Raw genomic sequence first — 16,008 nt, 5'->3', positions numbered from 1 at the left:
GACGAACAAAAAATCTTTCTTCCACCCTAAGTTGTTGTCAGGGATGGACTTCCCGTTCACAATGTGGGGAATAGTGGGGCGCTGGTTTAGAGAAACCCAACCCGGACTTTTATCAGGGCCGTTTTTGAACTGGAAAATTTTCCTGAAAATGGCAACGGAAGTGTTGTGAATATGTTGTGCACTTGATGATTACCTAAACAAAACATCTAAGTAGATTTTACTTAGTGAAATAATGTAGCACTCGACGGATAAGAATTATAGTACCGACGGATAACTCAGTTTGAGTACCGACGGATGAGTAATTTATTATCCATCGAGTGAGTAGCTTATATAATGATAAGTTTGTAGCACAGTGTTGTATGCACCTTTGTATAGAATCTGTAGTAGCATATAAGTCATGTTGACTTTAACTAGATATGCAGAATAGGTTGATTAACTGTACATAAGCAATGTCTTGTAATTCTGTATAAGTGAAATGAAGTCAAGTGCCAAAATAGCTATCAACAGATGCTTAACAAAGCTTCGACAGATAATCAAATGACTTTCAACGGATGTTCAAAATAGCAGTCGACGGATGATCAAGTAAGTCATCAACGGATGATCTGAAAGTCAACGGATGATAATATCAAGATTCAAACATCAGTTGAACAGTGAAAGCTGACACACAGCCGTCGAGATTGCATACAAACACTATGGAAGCCTATTAACTGGGTCATAGAGGACGAAAAGCAGCAAAGATCAAGACTGTTAGATTTTATATTTATTCAGTTCTTTTGACTTTGTAATCTTGGTAATATATATAAACCAAGAGAGTAGCAAATATAAAACAACTAAGAAAACTAAGTTAGCTTAGAAACAAACACAGAGAAATCTTCGTAAGCACTATCTTTAGCATATCCTGTGTTCTTAGTTATTCTATCTTGTAAAAGCAGCTGTGAGCATTTCTGCACACAGAGTTCTCTCGATATATTAATATATATCTCTGGTGGAATTGTTTAAATCCACCAGAAAGTTTTTAAAGACTCTTGTTTTTAATTACTCTTGTTTTGATTCATTAAAGTTTATATTTCGCATTGTGCTAATCAAAACAGATATATCTATAATCGAGTTGAACATTTTTATTTCAAGAAAAAGATAAAGAATTCCATTCAAACCCCCTTCTGTAATTCTTTCTATATTGTTAAGGGACTAACAATTGGTATCAGAGCAAGCTCTTAATCTACAAAGAGTTTAAAGATCAAAACAATTCAGCAAGATGAACAAGAAAGATGTTGGAATCAAGATTCCTTTTCTGGATAAAGATAATTACCATCATTGGAAGGTAAAGATGCATCTTCATATGCTTTCTCAAGATGAGGCCTATGTGGACTGCATAGAAAGAGGCCCTCATGTTCCAATGAGAGCTGCAACAGGAAATGAACCATCAGTTCCAAAGCCAAGGCATGAATGGTCTGATCCTGATCTTGAACAAGTCAGGAAAGATAAAAAGGCCATGAACATTCTGTTCAATGGTGTTGATGCAGATATGTTTGATAACATCATCAACTGCAAGACTGCCAAGGAAGTTTGGGACACAATACAGATAATCTGTGATGGTACTGAGCAAGTAAGAGAAAATAAAATGCAGCTCCTGATTCAGCAATATGAGCATTTTCACAATGAAGAAAGTGAGTCACTCACTGACATTTTTAGTTGATTCCAAAAGCTACTAAATGCTCTTAAATTGCATGGAAGAGTCTATCAGACTAAAGACTCCAATCTGAAATTTCTCAGATCTCTTCCAAAGGAATGGAAACCAATGACAGTCTCATTGAGAAACTCACAAGATTATAAGGAGTTTACTTTGGAAAGACTGTATGGCATTCTGAAGACCTATGAGCTTGAAATAGAGCAGGATGAAAGAATGGAGAGAGGAAAGAAGAAAGGAGGATCCATTGCACTAGTTGCTGAACTGGAAAAGGAGAAGGAAGTGAAGATGGAAGCTGTGGAATCAACTTCAAAGGCCTGTGAAAGCAAGGGTAAAGGGCTAGCTGCTGAAAGTGAAGATTCTTTGAGTCAAGATGACATGGAGGACATTGATGAGCACCTAGCATTCCTTTCAAGAAGATTTGCCAAGCTCAAGTTCAAGAAGAACTTTGGAGCTGCCAAGCCAAATAGAAACATGGTGGATAAGTCAAAATTCAAGTGTTTCAAATGTGGCTTGGCAGGGCATTTTGCAAATGAGTGTAGAAAGTCAGATTCTAGTAAGAAGAGATTTGAGTCTGTGGATTATAAGCAAAAATACTTTGACCTACTCAAACAGAAGGAAAGGGCTTTTATTACACAAGAGAATGACTGGGCAGCTGATAGTTTGGATGAAGATGAGGAGATCAGCTATGTCAATCTAGCCCTTATGGCCAAGTCTGATGAAACAGAGACAAGTTCCTCAAGCAATCAGGTAATTACTACAAACCTTGCACATTTATCTAAAGCTAAGTGTAATGATGCAATAAATGACATGTCTACAGAATTGTATCATTTGCGTGTTACACTTAAATCCCTCACTAAAGAAAATGCTAAAATCAAAGAAAACAACTTGTTTTTGAGTGAGAGGAATAATGTGCTTGAGTCTCAGTTTGTTGAGTTTGAGAAACTAAAAATTGAGTGTAGAATTGCTAAGGAGGAATTAACTGAGTCCTTGAAAAAGGAAGAAATTTTAAAGAAGCAGCTCGATCGTGAACAGGAGGTGATTAAAGCATGGAAAACATCCAGAGATGTTCATGCTCAAATCACCAAGGTTCAAGGAATTGAGTCCTTTTGTGATGAAGCCTGGAAAAAGAATAAGGAGAAACTAGAACCTATTTTGGTAGATGGATTGCTGACAGATGTAGACTCGACGGATGATGAGGACTATCCATCGGACAACAAAATGTGTTATCCGTCGAATGATAAAAATCCTCATCCGTCGGCTGTGAACAAACCCATTAGTAAAGCCAAATTAACCAAGCTAAATGAAAAGTATGGGTCTGTTTCCAAGAACTTTGTTTCAGGGGAGTCAAGTCAAGCCAAGAAATGGAAGAAGGCTAATGTTGGTCACATGACTGTCAAACAGTTGAGTGACAGACTTGAGAAGATAGAGGTAAAAACAGAAACTAAAAGGAAAAACAATAGGAATGGTAAAGTAGGGATTAACAAACATAACAACTACACACCTGACAAATATGCTCCTAGAAAAATCTGTGTCAAATGTGGTAGTGTAAATCATTTGTCTGTTAATTGCAAATCTGCCATGCCTACTCCCATGTCTGTTCAGCCTCAATTCTCTAACATGAATGCCATGCCTCCTATGCCTGTTAATGTTATGCCTACACAGAACATGAATGCACAGTATGCTAATATGCCATTTGCACCTAATCCATATTATGCTGCATACAATATGCCTCAAATGCCATTTAGCATGCCTTACTGGAATAACATGTTTGCACCAAGCATACCATTTCCTGTTAGCCATAACATGCATAATAATTCTGTAGCATCTAGTGGTTTCAAAGGCCCAACCCAAATGACTAAGGAAGAATCTGAAATTCCTAAGTCAAATGAGTTAAAACCTAAGAAACAGAAGAAGAAAGATAACAAGGAAGGACCCAAGGAAACTTGGGTACCAAAATCAACTTGATTTGATTTTGATGTGTGCAGGGAAACAGAAGGAATCTTTGGTACTTGGATAGTGGTTGTTCAAGACACATGACTGGTGATTCTACCCTGCTCACAGAGTTTGAAGAGAGAGCTGGCCCAAGTATCACTTTTGGAGATGACAGCAAAGGTTATACGGTGGGATATGGCTTGATTTCAAAGGACAATGTCATCATTGAAGAGGTTGCCTTAGTGGATGGTCTCAAACACAATCTGTTGAGTATCAGCCAGCTTTGTGATAAAGGTAACTCAGTAACCTTCAATAAAGAAACCTGTGTTGTGATTAATAATCAAAACAACAAAGTGGTTCTCACTGGTGTGAGAAGAGGAAATGTGTATCTAGCTGACTTCAACTCAAATAAAACAGAATCTGTAACTTGTCTTCTCAGTAAAGCAAGTCAAGATAAAAGTTGGCTATGGCACAAGAAGCTATCCCATTTGAACTTCAAGACCATGAATGAGCTGGTAAAGAAAGAGCTAGTTAGAGGCATTCCTCTGGTGGAGTTTACAAAGGATGGACTGTGTGATGTCTGCCAAAAAGGGAAGCAAATTAAAGCATCATTCAGGAAGAAACTTGATTAAGCAATTGAAGAACCTCTGTAACTGCTTCACATGGATTTGTTTGGACCAGTCAATGTTTTGTCAATCTCAAAGAAAAGATTTTGCCTAGTAATTGTAGATGATTTCTCAAAGTTCTCATGGACCTATTTCCTAAAGTCCAAAGATGAAGCTAGTGAAATCATCATCAATCACATAAGGCAAGTTAACAATCATCCTGATTTCAAAGTTAGAAGAATCAGGAGTGACAATGGAACTGAGTTCAAGAATTATGTCATGAGAGCATTCTGTGAGGAAAATGGGATCCTGCATGAGTTTTCAGCAGCAAGGACTCCACAACAGAATGGAGTAGTGGAAAGAAAGAATAGATCTCTTATTGAAGCTGCAAGGACAATGCTTGAAGAATCAAAATTACCAACATATTTCTGGGCTGAAGCTGTCAACACTGCATGCTACACTCAGAACATCTCTCTGATTAATCAAGCAAAATGCAAGACACCTTATCAATTGTTCAAGAACAAGAAGCCAACTCTGAACTTTCTTCATGTCTTTGGCTGTAAATGCTATATTCTGAGAAATCAAACTGATCAAAATGGGAAGTTTGATGCTAAAGCAGATGAAGGAATTTTTATTGGATATGCTATTGGTAAAGCATATAGAGTCTACAATCTAAGAACCAACATTGTTGTTGAATCTATACATGTTGTGTTTGATGATAAAAAGATTGAAGGACTAAAAGATGGAGATTACCATGAGAGCCTCAAATTCGACAATGTTGAGATGGTCAGTGAAGAAAGTGATGATGAAAGTGATCAAGAAACAGTGTCTAAGGATAATGCAGACAAATTTACTACAAATGAAGCACAAAACTCAACATCCGTCGAGCTACATAATGCTTCATCAGTCGGAAGGCAATCTCTATTATCCGTCGGAAGATAACCTGCCTCATCCGTCGGTACTCAAAATTCACCATCCGTCGGGTTATCAAAAAGAGCAGGAAGTCAAGGCAGATCACCCATGGAAAGCACCCCAATTTCAAATCAAAGATCCACAAACTCAGGGGGAGTTTCTAGCAATCAAAACTCAATCACACATCAAGACAACATTGAGGTCTCTTCATCTAGGGCTAATCTACCTCAACCAAGAAAATGGACAAAAGATCACCCCTTTGAACTGATTATTGGTGATATTTCTTCCAGAGTTCAAACCAGGAGAGCAACTCAAGAAGAATGTCTATACAGCAGCTTCCTGTCTAAGGAAGAACCAAAGAAGGTAGAAGAAGCCTTATTAGATCCTGATTGGATTTTAGCTATGCAGGAGGAGCTAAACCAATTTGAAAGGAATAAAGTATGGAAGCTGGTACCCAAGCCTAAAGGAAAGAATCCAATAGACACCAAATGGGTATTCAGAAACAAGATGGATGAAAATGGCATAGTAGTAAGGAACAAAGCAAGATTGGTTGCTAAAGGCTATTGTCAGCAAGAAGGGATAGATTTTGATGAAACATTTGCTCCTGTTGCAAGACTTGAAGCCATCAGAATCTTCTTAGCCTATGCAGCCCATGCCAATTTCAAGGTCTATCAAATGGATGTCAAAAGTGCCTTTCTGAATGGAGATTTGGAGGAAGAAGTGTATGTAAGTCAACCTCCTGGCTTTGAAGATCCAAATTTCCCAAAGTATGTCTACTATCTATTGAAAGCACTTTATGGATTGAAGCAAGCACCTAGAGCCTGGTATGACACTTTATCAAAGTTCCTTTTGGAAAATCACTTCACAAGAGGTACTGTAGATAAAACTTTATTTTTCAGAAATGTGAATGGCTCTAGCATACTTGTTCAAATTTATGTAGATGATATTATCTTTGGCTCTACAGATGAAAAACTTTGTAAAAAGTTTGCCAAACTGATGCAAAGCAAGTATGAAATGAGTATGATGGGAGAACTAACTTACTTTCTTGGTTTACGAGTTAAGCAAGTTAGTGATGGAATATTCATTAGTCAAACTAAAAATATTTTTGATCTTTTAAAGAAGTTTGATCTAATGGATTGCACATCTGCAAAAATTCCCATGGCCACTGCAACTAAGCTTGAACTAAACACTACTGAAAAGTCTGTGGATATTTCAAGTTATAGAGGCATGGTTGGCTCACTTCTGTACTTAATAGCCAGTAGGCCAGATATAATGTTTGCTACATGTTTGTGTGCTAGATTTCAGGCTGATCCTAGAGAGTCTCATTTGATAGCTATTAAAAGAATTTTCAGATATCTCAAAGGAACACCAAACCTTAGCATTTGGTATCCTAGAGATTCTGGTTTTGATCTAACTGGTTATTCAGATGCAGATTATGCAGGTTGCAGAATTGATAGAAAAAGCACAACAGGAACCTGTCAATTTTTAGGAAACAAGCTTGTGTCCTGGTTCAGTAAAAAGCAAAATTCAGTTTCTACTTCTACAGCTGAAGCTGAATATATTGCTGCTGGCAGTTGCTGTGCACAGATTTTATGGATGAAAAATCAATTGCTAGACTATGGTTTGCAAGTTGATAGGATTCCTATTTTCTGTGACAACACAAGTGCAATTGCCATCACTGAAAATCCAGTGCAACATTCAAGGACAAAGCATATAGACATCAAGTACCATTTCATAAGGGAACATGTAATGAATGGTACTGTAGAGTTATATTTTGTTCCAAGTGAGAAGCAACTTGCAGATATTTTTACCAAGCCACTGGATGAATCCACCTTTTCTAGGTTGGTAAGTGAGTTAGGTATGCTTAATTACTCTTGAATTTATCTGAATTATTCTTGCAAGTTGAAAAGGATCCAAAAATTTAATTGATTTTTAGTCTTGGATGAAATTTTGGCTAAGTCAAAATTTGTCTCTCGACGGATGACCATTATCCATCGGGTTGAGTCATCCGTCGATATACAAATTATAAATAAAAATCAATTACTTTTCTGGAATATTTTAAAGCTCGACGGATAACATTTTATCCTCATCCGTCGAAGTGTCTAATTCTTAACCGTTAATTTCCTGAACATTATCCATCGAGTATACTTACAGTTTATAAGCATTACACGACGGATAATGGGTGGAATTTTTAAAGTTTATTTTAAAACGGTAATTTTAGGCAGTTTCTATTGGGTAATTTATTTCTCTTTATTATTTTTATCCGTTGAGTGTGAGCAAAGTATAAAAGCCTATTTCATTCTAATCATTTTCTTTTATCATTCTCAAATTCAACTGTCTTATTTCATTCTCTCTCAAGCAAAAATCCTCTTTCTCTTCAAGCTTTTCTTCCATAAAATGGCACCCGTAGTAAAGATCATGTCACAGACTGGGTTCATCTATGAGAAGAACAACTTCACTGCCTTGGTCAATAAGGGAATTCAGCAATCTGAAGACTATCATAAGATGATGGACTTCGTGAAGAACTGCAAGTTAAGTTTTGCTATGCTGGAATCACCCACAATTTATTGTGAAGTTGTTAAGGAGATGTGGACAACAGCAATCTACAACTCTACTGACAAAACCATCACTCTGACCATCAAAGGTAATGTTTTCTGTATCAATAGTGATGTCATAAAAGCATGTTTCAAGATTCCTGATGACAATGTTACTACACCACACACTGACACTGATATTGTCAATATGCTAAATTCCATTCATTATGCACTTTCTACTGCAAAACTAAGTGAAATTAGAAGACTAGGTCTTAGGAAGGAATGGAGTTACTTGTGTGATGTAGTAACTAAGGTCTTTTCTGGAAAAATCAGTAATTTTGATTCTGTGAACATTTCCATGCTATACATGCTAGTTACAGACAAATATTACAACTTAAGTGATCTGGTTGTGTATGAGTTAGGTTATAAACTAGGTGACTTAGCCAAAAGAGGAAAGAATATTTACTATGCTAGATTTTTTATGTTTTTGGCTAACCATCTTTGTGAAGAGATTGTACTTGAGAACCCAACCAACAAATTAGCTTGTTGGGTTCAAGAGAGAAGAATCATTGCAGATCTGAACAGAGCCAACCATCACAAGGATCTGCCAATGTTCTATTTTCCTGTAATGCTGGCACCTCAGGTAAGTAAGGTAAGTTCATCTACACTCTCAACTATTCCAATCCCTTCTATTTCTTTGACTTCAGGCATAGCTATGGCAACTGTGACAATGACCAAACAGTTGCCTACCAAAGCTGCCAAAACAACTGCAATTCTTAAATCCAAATCAAAGAAAACCCCCTCTGGTATCTCTCAAAAGGTACCAGTTAAAAATCCTACCAAACACAAAGAGGGGAGTGTGAAGGAGGGTAAGATAGGTGAGGGAAGGGGTGAACATCAAAGAAACCCCAAGGATAAGGTTGGAGAGATAAGTGAATCCCAGCCTAGCCACACTGCAGTTTCCCAATAAACTGCAGTGCTTAAAAAGGACAGAAGCTCATTTCTAGCTGCATCCTCCCAAAAGGATGTGGCTATTGAACAAAGCTCTCATCCAAGAGCACAGGCCAAAAGGGTTAGGGACACAAGCCTACACCAAACTTACACTAGAAAGAAGAAATCCAAAACAACTGGGGATGCACAGGACACACACTTAGTGCAAACTGGTGCTAAAGACACAGTCCCTGCACCTTCTCAAATTCAGATTGATGTGGCTCCAATAAATGTGGAGTCACAGCCAAAATCTCTCTTGATAGAAGCCACTGAAACACAATACTCACCAACCAACTCACTGGAAGTGGACATGATAAACACTTCAATTCCTGATTCCCCTTCTTTAACCCTATTGGGGAAGCCAAAATCTAGTGCAAGTGAGCATCATCTTTTAGATGACCTGTTGGCTCACTTGCCAATTCTTTCTGATTCTATTGTGACATCTGTGCCTCAAATAACTTCAATCAACACAGAGTCAACAATAGTTTCTCTTCCCACCTCATTCATTTCTACTCTCTCGATGGATATTGCTCATCCATCGAGTAGTGATTGTCTCCCGACGGATAAGCTTAACAGCAGTTATCCGTCGGATTGCTTTACCGCTCACCCGACGGATATCATTTATCCGTCGAGTGTCTCTGCACAACTTCAAACTTCAATAATTTCAAGTGCAGAAGATTTGGTGGTAATGCAATCACTCTTAGGACTGAGAGAGGAGAGTGTATTGAGTGAGAGGCTGGGTTGCTCCCAGGCAAAAGGAGAGGAAAAGAGTTAATCTCAGCAATCCATTCATTCAGGATTGGCAAAAGTGAGTGAGAGGAGTCCCACCTTAGTAGGTGAAGGTGAGGGTGTGAGGGTGGGGAGCCAGGGTGAGACCCTGATGCAACAAAAGAGAGAATATGAGAGAAAAGCAGGTACTGGAGCAATAAGGATGGAGCCAGCCATTGCTAGTGAGTCAATGATTGTGGATGATGCTGAAAAGGAAAGACAATTTCAGCAACATTACAAAGCTGTAATTGATAACATTTCCTTGGATGCTGACACTTTTACTCACCCTATTTCAGCCTATCAACTGTTGGCTGCTCAGGGCAATGTGGAGGCAGAGCAGACTTTACACTTAGTGTACACCACAGAATCTCTTCAAAGAGATAAAGCTGCTGTCAACAGGATGCCTCCTCAAGCTGGAGAGCCATCAGAAGAATTAGGAGTAAATTCTGATGATGATGACTCTAGTTCTTTGAATAGAAGCATGAACTTAGGGGGAGCTGAAGGCCAAAGTTCTGCTTTAAGTTTACCTGAATGGGCATGGGCAAAGGACTTTACACCAGGACAATTTGAGGTGTCCTTGGTAAGACAAGTAACAACTATTCAGCAAGCCCTTCAGGAAGTTTCAGATGCAGGTACCAAGGCTATTCTTAAAGCTCATCTAGACTCCTTGCACTTAATGAAGATCCAACACTCCGGACAGAATATCAGTGTGGATGAATTGAAAAAGGAGATAGCTGACTTAAAGACATACAACTCTGAGAAACTGGATTCACTAATGCCATATGGTATCATGCATGATTTATTACAAAGGTTGAGAAGAGAATCAGATTCTGAAAAGAAGATAGCCAAGCTGGAGACCAGAGTTCAAATTATTGAGGATTAAGTGGCCCTACTTCTTCAAAATCAACAGACTCAGACAAATCTTCTCATGCAACTCGCTAAAGCACAAGGCCTAACTCCTTCACTTGATGATAACAAAAAGGGGGAGAGAGAATCAAGTAAGGGGGAGAAAGGACCAACTAAGGGGGAGAACATTGTAGTTCAAATCAGCAAAGTAATTGTACCTTCAATTACTATCTCTAAGCCACCAGTTGCAGATGGTATAGATCTTATAAATGCAGCAGCAGCAAGTTTGAAAGATGCTGATAAAGAAGAGTTGACTCTGATCAACTGGAAAAAGATTGATGAGGAAATACAGAGAAAGTTTCAATCAGTCAAGGAACCAGATCAGTCAGCAATCCATCACTCTCTTGTCAAGCCAATCAATGTGAATGAGATGAGCATGAACTATCTGGAGAAAGGACAATCTTCCTGCATCAAGACTACAAAGGCTGAGATGATTCTTATACCAAGGGCAAACTATCCAAAGTCATCTTTGAAGAACCCTATGGATACTGTGTATGAGACACCCAAGCTTGATGAAAAGAAGCTTCTGTCAAGATCTACTCTTCTCTACAAAGATCCAGCTGATTCAGCCTCAAGAGAGAGAATTGCAAAGATATTCAGAAATGGGAAGGAAATTTGTGTGGTAGCTGGACATCCACAATTTGCTCAAGCAAAGGAAGAAGAAAAAGCCAGATTGAAGCAGGAAAAGAGGCAAGCTGCTCTAGATGCAAAGAAGTCTCAACAAAAGAAAGAACAGTTTGCTATCCTGACCAAGCTACAGGCTGTGAATTCTTCTCAACAAATTCCCTCTCAACCAACTCAAGCTACTGGATCAAAGAAGAAGACTGAAGAACAGAAGAAATCTCCAAGAAAGAAAGAATTGGCTAAAAGAACAAAAAGAAAGTTGGATATTGTTAACAAGGAATTGGAAGATCAATTTCCAATGGAATCCACTAAAGCTGAAACTAAAGCATCAAAGCCCTCTGTGGTATTTGAAGACATAAGGGTGGTGGACCCCTACAGGAACATACATGGAGAGCCTATTGTGCCAAAGGATGAGCCAATAGAGTGGGATAAATTACCAATTCCTGACTTCAACTTGCCAATTCTCATCAAGCTAAGAAGGACAAAATCAAGGGCAGTCAAGAAAGTGAAGCTGTCACCTCTCAAATCCAAGGCAGTAGTCAAAGCTCAACCCAAGATCAACAAGGGAGACTACTTGTACTTGTGTGACATCAAGGAATTTTCAGACCTAAACCTTTATCTGGAGGAGCTGGATGAGGTAAGGGCAATTGATGCATACAGAAACCTACCTGAAAGGTTGGTATTCAAGTACAAAGGAGGAAGGGAGATTCACACAGGATACTTCAAGAAAGCCAAGCTGTGTTGATCAAAGTCTATTCATCCTTCAAGAAAAACTTTGGGTTTAATGTAACTGCAAGAAGATTAGTATTGAAGAAGATTGAAGAGCTAAGGAGTGTTAGAGCCAAAGATGCACTACCCAAAACTCTTATCATCCCATACACAGGGAGAAGAGTGCATCTAAGGCCCTACTGGCTGATGGAATTCATGGATGACAAGGGTGTGAGAAGATTCTTCAGAGTAGAAGACCAATTGAGTAACTCTAGCAATGAGACTCTTTTGGAAATGCAAGAAATGTTAGATCTCTCAGAATCTGATGAATTAGAATTCCACAGACAGCTCTAGAATCAAATTGAAGAAAACAACAGAAAGCTTGGAAGAAGATCCAGACCTTCAAGGAACTAGAAAAATCTGCTCAGGCTAGAGGAGCATCTTGAATTGACTGTGAGCCAAACCTTGTATACCTTGTTTAAATTGAAGCACTTTCAGTTTTATCTACTTATCTTTAAAGATATATGTTTAGGATGTTTTGTTATCATCAAGTGTCTCTTAATTTATGGCTACAATTCCAGTAGACATAAATTGGGGGAGATTGTTGTGAATATGTTGTGCACTTGATGATTACCTAAACAAAATATCTAAGTAGATTTTACTTAGTGAAATAATGTAGCACTCGACGGATTAGAATTATAGTCCCGACGGATAACTCAGTTTGAGTACCGACGGATGAGTAATTTATTATCCATCGAGTGAGTAGCTTATATAATGATAAGTTTGTAGTACAGTGTTGTATGCACCTTTGTATAGAATCTGTAGTAGCATATAAGTCATGTTGACTTTAACTAGATATGCAGAATAGGTTGATTAACTGTACATAAGCAATGTCTTGTAATTCTGTATAAGTGAAATGAAGTCAAGTGCCAAAATAGCTATCAACGGATGCTTAACAAAGCTTCGACGGATAATCAAATGACTTTCAACGGATGTTCAAAATAGCAGTCGACGGATGATCAAGTAAGTCATCAACGGATGATCTGAAAGTTGACGGATGATAATATCAAGATTCAAACATCAGTTGAACAGTGAAAGCTGACACACAGTCGTCGAGATTGGATACAAAGACTGTGGAAGCCTATTAACTGGGTCATAGAGGACGAAAAGCAGCAAAGATCAAGACTGTTAGATTTTATATTTATTCAGTTCTTTTGACTTTGTAATCTTGGTAATATATATAAACCAAGAGAGTAGCAAATATAAAACAACTAAGAAAACTAAGTTAGCTTAGAAACAAACACAGAGAAATCTTCGTAAGCACTATCTTTAGCATTTCCTGTGTTCTTAGTTGTTCTATCTTGTAAAAGCAGCTGTGAGCATTTCTGCACACAGATTTCTCTCGATATATTAATATATATCTCTGGTGGAATTGTTTAAATCCACCAGAAAGTTTTTAAAGACTCTTGTTTTTAATTACTCTTGTTTTGATTCATTAAAGTTTATATTTCGCATTGTGCTAATCAAAACAGATATATCTATAATCGAGTTGAACATTTTTATTTCAAGAAAAAGATAAAGAATTCCATTCAACCCCCCTTCTGTAATTCTTGCTATATTGTTAAGGGACTGACAGGAAGTAGGGACATTGTGCTTGGCACATTGTGACAGATAGCACAGAATAAGCCTCCAAGAATTAGGGGGAGTTGGCAAGGGATGATGCCCACATCAGCTAGTAATAGAGGAATGAACGGATAAAAAGGGAGTCTGATACCTGCCCTTAGAGTATCCCTATAGACGCATAATGCGTCCTTCTTCCACTGGCAGGCCCTATCGGCCGGACCTGCAAGAACCAACTTAAAAGGTTCCTTGATTTTGAAGCAGCTGCTCAACTTTTCCAGCTCCTTGGGATCCCGTAAAGCACTAATATGGTCGTGCGCGTCCAGATGCGCATCAGACGGGTACTCATCCCCTCGAGTGTTGATCATGTCGATTAAAGAAGTGTACCTTGATCGAATAGGGAATTCGTTGGACTTTCTGGCCACGCTCATTTTGGCCAAGCGAGTCATTTTCTTGTCAGCCATCTGAAAAGGGGGGCACATAGACATGTTATCCTAAAAAAAAGCACATAATGGAAAAGAAGACACAAGAAGTAAAGGGAGGGATTTTACCTGAAGAAGCGCTCCTAAAAAAGGCTTTGAGCTCCGACTTGCTGTTATTGCTCTGAGAAACTTAGCAGGAGGAGAAAGAAGAAAAACTTAGAAATGAGAAAGTGAGCAGTAGTAGCCTCTCCTTACTCCTTTATATAAGAGGAAAAGGGAAGTTGAAGGGATGAAAGCCCATTAAGGAAAGAGGCCCAAAGAAAAAAGCCCAGAAAAAAGGAATATTCCAGAATAATTCCAAGGAATTCTAGAGAATTCCAAATCAATAAAGAGGCCCAATAAGATTTAAGGCCCAATAAAGAGGCCCAGTAAGATTTAAGGCCCAATAAAGAGGCCCAATAAGATTAAAGGCCCAATGAAGAGGCCCGGTAAAATAAGGCCCAATAAAGAAGGCTAGGCCCAAATCCAATTAGGATTTGGAAAATGTAATAACCTAAATTGTAGCCCTAAAAGTTGTAAGGCCCAATGAAGTTAGCTAGTGGAAGACCAGAATTCAGGTCGAACTCCAGGTCGTGAATCCTGCCCGAAATCTTTCGAGCAGGCACCCGAAAATAACGGGTAAAAAAGAACAGAATTCAAGTCGAACCCCAGGTCATGAATCCTGCCCGAAATCTTTCGAGCAGGCACCCGAAAATAACGGGTAAAAAAGACCAGGATTCCGGTCGAATTCCAGGTCGAATTCCAGGTCGTGAATCCTGCCCGAAATTTTTCGACTAGACACACGAAAACAACAAAAATAACAGGACTGGATTGAGGTCGAAGCTTCAACCAGGAATGAGGTCGAAATGAACCAAGTATTTTTCAAGAATGGGGTTTAAAACCTAGACTAAAACCCAGGTCGAAAATCGACTAGGATCCTGGTCGAAAACCAGGTCGTGAATCCTAGTCGAAATCCTTCGACCAGGAAGCATGAGAAACAGAGAATTTTCGAACAGGATTCGGGTCGAAACATCGACTAGAATCCTGGTCGAAATCCTAGTCGAAAAGTTCAAGACCAGGAATTGAAAAGAGGGGTAAGTTTTCGACCTGGATCCAGGTCGAAAGTTCGACTAGGATGCTGGTCGAATTCCAGGTCGTGGTTCCTAGTCGAACTCGTTCGACCAGGATTGCAAGACTGACCCATATTTTCGACTAGGATCCAGGTCGAAATTTCGACTAGGATCCTGGTCGAAAAAGGGCTGAAAATCTGAAAAATCCCAGAAAAATAAGGATAAATTCCAGAAATTAAGGGAAAAAATCCAGAAAATTAAGAAAAAATCCCGGAGTCAAGGGAAAAATTCCCGGAAATTAAGATAATTCCTGAATAAAGGGAATAAAAGTAAATCGTTGTAAACGTGTAGGTCGCTCCATACTTTTCGCAAAACGATACCCAGTAAGGGAATAAGTGAACTTAACTTTCGCGAAATCTTATACGGTTTCTCAAAAGTTGGGGGGCAAATGATAGGGATGAATAAATCTTGATTACATAATTAGTTATTACAGTCTGGGCTCCAAGGCCCAATAAGAAGATGTATGACATTCAGACCAGCAAGGGTTAACATGTTGATCAGGCCTGATGGGACAAAGAAGGCCCAAAAACCCTGATTATTTATTAATTTCATAATTAATAAATAAGGGAGAAAAACAACTATTAAGATAAGTCTTAGTGGGGATATAAATCCTTGTAGATTGGCCTCAAGGGGACCTAAAAGGATAAGGAATCAGTTTCCTACTATCTAGGACTCCAAAGTCCATTCTAATTATGAGACTTGCCCACCAAGTCTCCTATACCAAGTCCAATTCAAGGACTCCCAACATCTATATAAGGGGTCTCACCCCACAAATCAGAACTACGTTTTTTGGCTTGATTCTCTAATTCACAGAGATACGTAGGCATCTCGTAAAGGCAAAATTAAGCTACGAAACACGAGAGCAGCCATTAAAGGCCTTGAGCTCACGTACCTTAGTAATAAATACAGCAATTATATATTAGTTTTTTATCCATAACAGTTTGAGGGATCATACCCGGGATCTTATTACTTGGGTTTCCTTAACCTTTCTCAATACATTATATTCCTTTTATGATCCTCTCTTATACTCCTTGAATTTAAATCATTTTTATCCTGTTACCTTACACTCAATTCTTTCGGTATCTGGTGGATTTTCGGGAAAAATCAAAGTGTTTAAATTTTGGATTC

Source organism: Apium graveolens, chromosome 5 (assembly GCF_009905375.1).
Source record: "Apium graveolens cultivar Ventura chromosome 5, ASM990537v1, whole genome shotgun sequence".
Classification (NCBI taxonomy): domain Eukaryota; kingdom Viridiplantae; phylum Streptophyta; class Magnoliopsida; order Apiales; family Apiaceae; genus Apium; species Apium graveolens.
This window is presented reverse-complemented; position numbering follows the sequence as displayed.